Source organism: Sturnira hondurensis, unplaced genomic scaffold (genome assembly GCF_014824575.4).
Source record: "Sturnira hondurensis isolate 20B ecotype Veracruz unplaced genomic scaffold, ASM1482457v3 Scaffold0013499, whole genome shotgun sequence".
NCBI lineage: Eukaryota > Metazoa > Chordata > Mammalia > Chiroptera > Phyllostomidae > Sturnira > Sturnira hondurensis.
This window is the reverse complement of record NW_028086130.1, coordinates 686006-697031: the sequence shown is the minus strand read 5'-3', so window position 1 is coordinate 697031 and position 11026 is coordinate 686006. Positions and strand designations below refer to the sequence as shown.

Sequence of the window (11026 nt, the reverse complement as noted above, 5' to 3'; positions counted from 1 at the left end):
GTTAAAGAGAGATAAGAAACATAATAAACTCAGTTTAACATAAAAATTAAGTAGAAAATAAAATCCAAAATGCTTGGCATAGTAATGGTAAAACAAAAAATGAAGACTAAAAATAAGTTTTTTATTAGTGAAATTTAAAGAATTAAAATATTTATATAAATTCAACAAAACAAAATATCAGAAAAGTAAAAATAAATGTGTAATAATATATATGGAATTAAATCTTAAGTATTAGAACTTCGAAAAATATTATTTTAGTATGGAAAAGGCAACATTGTTACAAGATAAAATAATATATACAATAATGTTATCTATAATAGAACTAACAATTCCTTCTAAATTTATGGTTTAAAAATGCTGAAGTTAGAGGGCCTGATTTTAAATACCTGCTCTATTATATTTCTATCTATATGAACTTTAAAATATCTTTAATTATTCTTTGGCTCAGTCTCTTACAGGGATAATAATTTTAATATCAACCACCTAATTTGTTTAGGAGAATGGCTGAGAAAATATATAGGAAGAAAACAGTGTAATTTGTTACATACAGTAACTGTTAGCTATTGGTTTTGTTAATGAGAAAGCAGTTAATACTGATGGTATGGTCCAGGGTTTCATACTTCTGTGTGGGGTTAGACACACGGCAGTATGTCTGAGACAAGAGCAGATATCCAGCCGGCTCCCTGTTCTAATCTCCCAGTTGAATGAGTCCTGCTGGCAGATCCTGAGGTTTATCAATGGAGACAGGCAGCCCAATAGGATGCTTCAGTGGTATGATCCGATTTTATCTTTAAACTCTGACAGGCCTGAAAGGTTTGAGAATGCTATAAAATCCTTTGTTCCCTGTATTTCCAGTACTCTGTTGATCTTGTTTACTTCTCTGGAACAAAGCCAGTGGGATAAGGGGAATTTGCTGTCCTTCCTTGTGTTGAAATACTTGTTTACTGGAAGGAGAGCTTCAGATGTATTTTGGCAAAGTATTAAAAAAGCACACACATTACAATGACTTCTAGTTGAACTAATGCTACTCCTTGGTTGGTCAGCTGCATTTGTTGATTCCTCCATTCATTACCTTGGATAAACAGTAAGCATTTCTATGGTCATGCAAATGTGACAAGTCCTTTTGTGTGCCTTCAGTTTTAGTGGCTCTTTCCTCCCAGCCAGTTATGCAAGTGAACATAGTGCCTTTGTTCTCTTTCCAGTTCTTGTCATCAATTCTCCGGTTACTATCTAAAGCCTTGTTACTATCTAAAAGCATTATTTTAAAATGGCCGTTGAACTGTGTTGGAGTTATATTTTGCTTCAAAAGCAATTATTTACTCTAGCTTACATTTCTATAGAATAGCAATTTGACCAATGAACAATGCTGCCAAGAAGAAATAAAAAAAAACACAAAAACAATAAGTATATATTTTTAAGTTCACTTTACAATATTTTTATGGTATCCCATGCTAATCTGTGTGTCTAAATGTAGCTGCTGCCTGCTGTGCAAATCTTTTATCAGTATAACTGTTAATGGAATAACAGTTAATAAGAAATAAAAGCAAAACTTTATTAGGAAATATATCATTATGAACTCAAAGTCAACCATCTAGGCTGAAAAAATTTAAAATACACTAGGTGGAAAAATTAAATTGGCTACTCTGATTATAATACTAATTGTACATGAAGTCCTTCAGTTTATTTATTTATTTTTATTTTAATTGTTCAAGTTTTCTGCCTTTTATCCCCATCCCAACCCTCCCCCCACCATCCACACCTCCCTCCAGTTTCCATCCCCCCCTTGTTATTCTCCATCTGTCCTTTATACTTGAGTGCTTCAGTTTAAAATGGAGTGCAGAAAGTACCTTTACAGAGAATATATATTTTAAATAATATTACTATGAGAATTTACTACAATGTAATTGTTAATAGAGTTTACTGAAAATGCAAATTTGATGCTTTTCACACACTGGGAGCTTCTCATTAAAAATACCATCCCTTCCTCCCTCCGCTTTTTCTCCCTAGATGTTTTAGTGAACAGAAGTTGGGTAACTTCTGCCCACTCTTAAACACAGGCATGAAACAAAGTTTTGTGAGGAAGGCATTTATTAAAATGTTGCATAATTAAGGAGGAACAGGTAACTCTCCAGCTCCAGGCTGATTTCACACAGACAAAACCCAGCTGCCTCCAGAACAAGAAACAGTGTCCAGAAACGCCATTCCACCCTTATCTGTAGCCTGAGGCTACTAAATGCATGGGTCTCCAGCTTCAGTCTCCCTCTGTGGAGTCCACATGTGTAGGGCAAATGGCACCATCACCACACTGCATCTTCCCACTCCTGGGGCCTATAGCCACTGCTGACCACTGCTAACCACTGCAGTTGTTTGTACAGAGGCTCTGTCTGTGGGTTCCAGCGCCCATGGCTACCCCAGCTTTCAAGACCAGTGAATTCTCTGGCCCACATGTCCATGCACAAATCCCAGAGGTAGAAAAGTTGTAACAGGTGGACCCCAGCACACTGGAAATAAGGGAGGGGTTGGGAAGTGCCAAGGACAATGCATGAGCAGTAGCCACAGGCAACCAGGGTGATGCTCAGCTGGCCTTACAGAAAATTCTATGAGGGGGTGGAAGGAAGCCTTTAGAAGGGTGAGTACATGCTTGGATTTTCCCCTCTTTCTCAGCTGCTAGGGGCTGGAGTTTCTGGGCCCACAGCCTTGGGGACTGCATGGTTTGGGAATGTTTCTGGGGCTCCTCCCTAAGCTCTCTAGGGTCTGCTTGGAGCACAGCAGACACTAAAATGGTTAGAGCAGAGGGGAGGAGGCTCAGGATGGCAGGCTTGGGGAGCATGGCTGGGCAGCAAGACGTCTGTCCCTCCCCTGCATGAGAAGCCACAGTGGTAGCCATCCACCCTACCCCTGTGCAGATCTGTCAGCAACAGTGTCCTGCTGCCACTGCTGCTCCTCATGATCCAGCCTGGGCAGGGCCTCAGACTCAACATTCAAGGAGGAACTTCCCCCCTTCCACAGGAGAAGCCAGAGTGGCCACTGCCCACCCACTGCCTGTGCCTCCAGGTTGGACCTGTCAGCAGCAGTTTCCTATCTGCTGCTCTGCCTGCTCCAGCCTAAGTAGGCTTAATGGACCACTTGGTGTTGGTCCTGGAGGTAGTGCAGTGGGAAGAGGGGTGTTAAAGGAGAGGAGGCCCAGGTGGATGGACCCTGGGTGCTGTGCAGCAGGGGAACAGGCCCCATACCCCTCCTCCCATATGGGAAGCCACAGTGGCAACTGGAACTGAGCTGTGTGGTATACACCTGAGGGCAGCAGCCAGAGAAAAAGGATGGCATACCACAGCAGGATGCCTGAACACACAGACTAGGAAAGATCCCTGAAGCCAGATGGCGACTGGAAACCAGCTAAGCCACCTATATTTCTTTAAAAAAAAAAAAACTTTTGGGTAGAAAAAGAGGTTTCTGACACAACTTTTAACTGAGCTAGCAGAGGGTGGCAGTGTGACTTTCTTAGGGTGTTTTAGAGGAAATGGTATCTGAGGCAGAAACCTGCTATTATTTCAAACTGTATAGACTTTGAATAAGAGATTCCTTTTCCCTTCCACTGAACTTGCCTCCAGAGTTTTTACCTGTTGGTGACAAGCAGTAGAACCCCACTGTTTTTTTCAGTGGCAAAGGGGGGAGTCTCTGCCCTGCCTCCATTTAAATCTCCTCACCCAAGCTTCCATGTGCTCCAGAAGTGTACAGCCAATCTTGTTCTTTTCTGAGACTTGAATATCAGGTCTGAACCTTCCCCTGGTGCTATGTTAACCTTTAGGTTCATGTGTCTCTGTGACCTCTGGTTTTCTCCTCAATCAAGAACCAGAAGTGAGTAGGAGGGCTATTCCCTTTGTCCATCATATTGTAGCCTTGTGTAGACTTCACGCAAGGCTTCCTCCTGCCATGTCTCTTCCCAGGGCAGGGAATCTGTCATCAGGTGCTGCACTAGTTTTGTTGCCAAGGCACTGTGACACTGCCACACTAGTTTATTTACCCTTTACCCAGGAAATGCAGCCTCTTCTGTGACACTTTTGGGCCCTTCTGTGAATGGCCCAGCAATCTGGCCAGATATTCCTGTATCAGCCCTCTCCCTAGACAGGCCTTTTTCTTCCCAATGAAATGTGTTAACAAGATTGGCTACCCTGTGGTTTTTCATTTCTGTTTCCTCAATTTCTATTCCTTACTTTTTAAACTCCTATCTAGTTTGTTTTCTATTACTCCAGCAAAATAGCTCTTGCTGAGGTCACGAGTAACCTCCAGGTCACTAATTCCTTGGACCATTTTTGTAGGTTTTATCTCATGTTACCTCTGAGCAGCATCCAACACTTTTGACACTCCCTTCTTGAGAGATTATTTGGCTTTCATGACACCAAACTCTCAGTTTTTTCTTCTCTCTGACCATTCCCTTTGTATCTTTTTTCTTTCTCCTTTAGATGCATCTTATTCTGAACCACAAATATATGGAATTCTATTGGTGGATAAATTTATATTTGTCTTTTCAGCCTAGATTTCTTCTCTGTGCTCTAAGTTACGTATTGCATAGTGGTTCCTTGAAATCATACATAGATATTTTAAAGGCATTATAAACTCATCACATTCAGAATACATTTATACTCTTTTTATCCTATCCTGAGGACTTTTTTGTTTATTTATTTATTTATTTATTTTTTGAGAGAGAGAGAAAGAGAGACAATGATTGGTTGCCTTCTAATATACACCCTGACACCCTTCTAGTGCACACACCTTTAAATTAGCTCCTGGGGTTCTAATTCAGACATATAATAGTCTTCAATTCCCAAAACTCCTACAAACTAAGGGTCACTGTTGGCTTTCAGATAATATACTGAGAATACCAGACCCCACTTTCAGAAAATCCTAATATTACTATCTCTGCCTGCAGGATCTCCTTCCTAGCCTCCTTCCTACCTCAGTGGAGGACTTACCATTCCATTCCTGCTCTGAAATGCTATCTCCTTTAACCCTTGCCCCAATCTCTCCAATTGGCCTCTACACAATCCAGATATTATTTGGTTCACAAATGGCAGCAGTTTTGTTCTAGAGAGAAACAAAGAAAGGCCGGGCATGTAGTAGTTTCTCTCTACCACATGACAGGGGCACGAGCACTCCCTATCAAGTCCTTGGCTCAACTAGTAACATTAATAGCTCTAACCCGAGTGCTTACAATAGCAGAAGGAAAAGGGCAAATGTTTTCACAAATTTGAAATATGCTTTCTAGGTCTTACATGCTCATGCAGCAATCTGGAAGGAAAGGGGCTACCTCACTTCCAAGAACAGCCCTATCCAACGTGGACCCCAAATCCTAAATCTCCTTGAGGCTCTTCAAGAGGCCTCAGCAAATATCAGTCATTCATTGTAAGGGACATCAGAAGGGGAATTCTGAAATAGCCAAGGGCAATCATCTGGCAGACACTGCTGCCAGTCAGGGGGCCCTTCAGAATACACAGGCTCCCAGTAACCCGCTCACTACAGGAGCTCTCATCTCTCAGGTGTCCCTGCTACTGCCATCCTATACTGAAGAAGAACGGTGTTAGACAACACAGAGAAAGGTTTCAATTTCTCCCCTCAGAATGGCTCAGCCAAGGAACTATTTTAATTCTACCCCAAAATATACAATGGAAAATTAAATCCTTCCATGAATCAACCCACTTGGAGAGGAAATCTTTAGCCACTCTTATTAACAGTGTATTTCATGGGAAAGGAAAGGTTCCAAGACCATCGATCAAGTAGTGTCCTTCTGTCCCACCTGCCTCTTTAATAACCTCCATGGAGCAATTACGCCATTGCTGGCCCAGCCTGCCCAACATAAGGAATCCTATACAGGGAAGACTTGGCAAATAAATTCACCCAAATGCCCCCCTAGATAAGGAAATGAATGCTTGTTAGTCTTTGTAGACACCTTTATGGGGTGGATAGAAGCCTTTTCAACCCAAACTGACAGGGCTCAAGAAGCTAAAACTCTCCTACATGAAATTATTCCTAGGCTCAGGTTACCCTGCTCTCTTCAAAGCAATAATGGGGTAGCCTTTACTTTTACCATATTCAAATGATCTCCAAGACCCTGGAAATAGAATATATTCTCCATTGTGCCTGGTGCCCTTAGTCATCAGGACAGTTAAGAAGGGCCAATCAATTTACATAAACTGCCATTAGAAAAAGCGCACAAGAAACCTCTCTTAACTTGGAAAAAGACTTTACCAATCGCTTTACTTCAGACAAGGGTAGCCCCCAAGGCTCGTTTGACATTCAGTCCCCTTGAGATACTATATGGCTGACCTTTTCTATATTCAGAACTCCTGCTAGACACAGAGGCTTCCTCCCTGGAGGCCTATTTGCAAACAGTAGCTCAATTCCAAACTGTTCTTCAGGAATTTGGCCCACAGCAAAAATCGAGTCGAAATACAACTGCTCTCCTGTATCTTCTGGGAACCTCGGTTTTAATAAAGGTTAGAAAGGACAGTTCCCCTGGTTTTCTATTACAACCCTAGTGGAAAAGATCCCTCCCTGTGTGTACATCTTCCCCAATAGCCATCAAGGTCCCTGACATCTCCAGCTAGACACATCACTTTCAAGTCAGACTATGGGAGGAGCTGACTCCTTCAGGACTCTCAAAACAGCAGGACAATACTACCTACTCCTGAGCATTGGTAGAAAATCTCAAACTCCTCTTTAAAAAAAACCTTTTACAAATAAGTAACACAACCACTAGACCTTAATATAATTTTCTTTCTCATATTTCTTTTTTAAAGATTTTATTTATTTATTTCTAAAGAGAGGGGAAGGGAGAGAGAAAGACAGGAACAAAAATATCAATGTGCGGTTGCCTCTTTTGAGCCCACAACTGGGGACCTGGCTTACAACCCAGGCATGTGCCTTTGTTAGAGGAAATTGGAAGTTATTTTAAAACATAGCACAGCACCCAGGAAATGACTTGTTTATGGCTTGTTTTTCCCTTTGTTTCTTGCTTGTCCCTGAGAGCCAGAGATAACGATTGCCCCTGTGTGCTAGAGATAACGTTTTGCTTCTTGCTTCTGTAAGCTGCTTCTTGCTTTTGCTCCAGAAGTAACTGTCTAAGTGACAGACTGTCCCTCACCCTATATAAGCAATTGCTCCCCTCTGATCAGGGCCCAGAATTTGGAGACTGCCTCCTCTGGGTTCGCATGCGTGATAAAAGTTTCACTTCGCTACCTCCAGTGTTCGGTCTGAGTCTTTCCCCTAACATTTTGGTTCCCTGACTGGGAAACGACTCACACAAGCAGGCGTTTGCCTCCGGTGAGGTAGCCCCAGGTGCTCCACGGAGCCCTGTGATAGAGGGGAAGCGCACGCCCCAGCTGTTTTGGGTCCTCACTCATCCCAGACTTTGTGGTTAGCTGCAGGTGAGACCCACTCTCTACCTGGGCTGGAGAGGGAGCGAACTGGTCCAGCTTGGGGAGCTGCGCAGCCTTAGGATTGGTAAGTGCCCCGGAGACTAGGACCTGAGACTAGACCGACCCCTTGGGGTGGAAGGAGAGCCTGATCATCTCTCAGGCAGGCAATTAACCTTATTAAGTCCTTTAAAGGCCAATTGGCCACTTGGTAGGGAAAACGTATCCCCACTTGGTTAGGGCAGTTTTACTAGGGCGGGACTGTATTAAACTCTCGGATGTTTGTCTGTGTGTTTGTGTGAGTGACTGTGTTTGTGGCTCCATGGGTGAAAAAAAAAACCTACAGAGTCTGAGTGGGCCCCAACCTGCGGTTCCTGGGTCTGTCATATGGCATAATGGCTGGGCATTTAACCCGATTCTACGAGGGCAGCCTTAGCTAAGACAGACCCAAGTCCCTCGGGAGAGGAGAGGCCAGGTGGGCGAAACTGAAAACCCCATCCCTTTGCTTGTCTGCGCCGTTGTGGGAGGAACATCATGGGCGCAGGCCCCTCAACAGTACTAGACTGCATGTTGCAGAACTTCGATCGCTCTCGGAGCCAGGACTCAAACATGACTTGAGACCAAACAGAAACTGTCTGTACATCAGAGTGGCCAACATTTGGGGTAGGCGAGGGAACCCTGAACTTAAGGATAATTCAGGCAGTACATCTGAAAGTCACAGGCAAGCCAGGACACCCAGATCATAGACAGATGGCAGGAATTAGCTCAGGACATGCCGTCATGGCTCTGGCAGTGTGCAGGTCAGAAGCCTAAGATGGTAGGAAGGGCTGGCGGTAGGCGAAGAGTGGCGCAATCCAGTGTTTTAGTCGCCCAGTCAAGACAAACGTTTTAGTCACCCAGTCGAGAGAAACGGTGCGGCTCCCCCCATTTTCAAACAAGAGCCGAAGGAAGAGCCGCCTATTGGTCCGCCTACCCCATGTGCTCCGGGAACTCTCGGCCAGATCCCGGGAAGCAAAGACCCACCTCCGTGACCTGGACCCTGGCTCCTGCCGGTCTCTGGTGGTGGAGTACAGATCCTGTTCAGAAGGGCCAGCCTCTTTAAATACGCCCCAGGACGACGGAGCAGCCGCCCAGCTAGGCTGCAGGCAGTGACCCCCTGCTAGAGGGACAGGGGGCGGCCGAGGCCGGCATGGCCCCCCTGCACCTGGTCCTGCTGAACGGCGTGGCGGAGGACACGAGACAAGCTACCTCAGCCCAGCCCCAGGTGAAGGAGCTGGGAGCACAATGTGGCCCAGGGTGGCCCGAGGTAGGGGTGGCGCTGTTCGAGACTTAAACGGCCGAGACACCACCTCGCCTGAAGCACGCCATCAGGTGCCGACCACCGAGCGGTGCAGACCTCCTGGGCCACCCCGGCGCCCGTGGAGCTGACCCCTCACGGCCGTATAGCATAGGTGAGCCCGCCCGCGCTGGCGGCCCTGGCAGTGGGTCCTTTGGGGAACCAGATGCCTTCTGTATATTCATCACCAATAACCAAGTGAAGAGGAGACCTCCCCTTATGAGACAGAGATTACTAATAGTCCCCATACCAAAGTCATAAGGCGCATCTCCACCAACAGCGGGGAGCGGGAGCAGTGGCAGGCGCCTGTAGTCCCAGCTACTCTGGAAGCTGAGGCAGGAAGATCGCTTGAGCCCAGGAGTTCTCGGCTGCAGTGCGCTATGCTGATCAGGGAGCGGGGAGCCACCAGATTGCCTAAGAAGAGGGAAGCAGCCGTCTGTGAAAGGAAATAGGCCGGTACACCAGAGCATAGACTCAGACCAGTGCACCTACTGCAGAGAGAAGGGGTACTAGAAAAGAGAATGCCCCCCGAAAAAAAGAAAAAGGAGAAAGCCCACAGGCAGGCGACAGCAACCAGGGTCACAGGTGCCTACAATCCAGACTTCGAAAGGCTTCAAAAACTCTCCCACTCTCTTCAGAGAGGCCCTGGCCAGAAACCTAAAGCTGTTCACTGAGAGGGAGACTGACCCAGTGTTACTACAGTATGTAGATGACCTCCTTTCAGCCGCACAGCCCCGAGACCTGTGCTGGGAGGGCACTTGCTGGCTGCTGGAACTGCTAATCAGGACAGGGTCCCGGGTGTCATAAAAAAAGGCACAAATATGCCATACTCAAGTAAAATACCTGGGGTGTATCATCTCTCAAGGGAAGCGAGTTCTAAGCTTACTTACCCAAACAACTGGACAATGTAGCAGCAGGCTAGCCACCTTGCCTCAGAGCCGTAGCAGATACAGTCACCCTCCTGCAAGAAGCCGATAAACTCATGACAAGGACCCCTGATAACAGAAATAGCCAGGGGAAACCAGAGGGCTGACCAGGCAGCAAAAGCAGTGGCAACAGGCCCAGAGGTGCTGCGGGCTCTGCAAGAGACCCCTGACACCCCAGAGGAACATAAGTGGGCAGTGCAGGAGGGCTGCCTGCAAACGGCCTCTGGAATACGGAAGCTGCCAGATGGCTGTTCTACATCCCACAGGGCCAAGCCAGCGACCTGGTCAGGCAATGCCATGCCCTCACTCACCTGGGAAAAACGTCCCTAGAGACTGCTTAAGAGATGCTATTACTTTTCCAATGTGTCTAAGCTATGGCCCCAATGTGCTACAGCCTCAGCACAGTGCTTGACCTGTGCCTGGAACAATGCAGCAGGTCACCCAAAGACCTCGATGGGGGTCCAATACAAAGGATTACAGCCTTTTGAGGATTTACAAATAGACTTTACAGAGGTAAAACCTAACAAAGGATACAAATACCTCCTCGTGATGGTCTGTACATTCTCCGGGTAGGTATAGGCATTCCCCACTTGGACAGAGAAAAGCAGAGACATAGTAAAGGCTCTACTCAGAGAAGTAATTCCAAGGTTTGGACTGCCCACCACCATAGGGAGTGACAATGGGCCCGCCTTTATAGCCAAGGTGATAACCAAGATCTTGCAACTCAGCTAAGGCTTAATTGGAAATTACACACTGCCTACTGCCCCCAGAGCTCAGGAAAAGCAGAACGTAGGAATCGGACTCTGAAAGAGATGCTGGCCAAATTTCATCAAGAGACTAACCTACCCTGGCCTGTCTTGCTGCCATTAGTGCTGTTCAGAGTTCAGAATGCCCCAAATCCCACTGGGTACACACCGTTTGAGCTAGTCTACGGCAGGCCACCAGCTATCCTGTCCCTGCCTAGGGGAGAGCTTAGAGTTCTTAGAGATGCAGGGCAGAATAGGTATCTCCAGAAGCTAGGGGAAACACTTAGCCAGATACACCAGGCCGGATTAGGCCAAGAACCCTGTCCAGGAGGGGGGCAGCCCACTCACATAAAACCTAAGAACTATGTAAAAGTAAAAGACTGGAAAAAGGAGCCCCACCGACCCACATGGACAGGGCCTCATTTAGTCATATTAACTACCCCAGCCACCCTTAAAGTTGCAGGAATCACGCCTTGGATCCATTATAGCTGAGCCAAGGCAGCAGCAGACCCCGAGGACCAGAGGGCTGACAAGGATCCAGAACCACCGTCGCTAAAGCTTCCCACCCTGAGATTAAGAAGAAAGCCAGCCACCGAATAGACTGTTGTT

The 11026-nt window shown here is 46.2% G+C and overlaps 1 pseudogene; it reads left to right on the top strand.

Annotated features, from left to right (window-relative positions):
• The first annotated feature begins 8189 nt into the window (after nucleotides 1–8189).
• LOC118997771 (T-cell acute lymphocytic leukemia protein 1-like) lies at nucleotides 8190–9197 on the top strand (annotated as a pseudogene).
• The last annotated feature ends 1829 nt before the right edge of the window (nucleotides 9198–11026 follow it).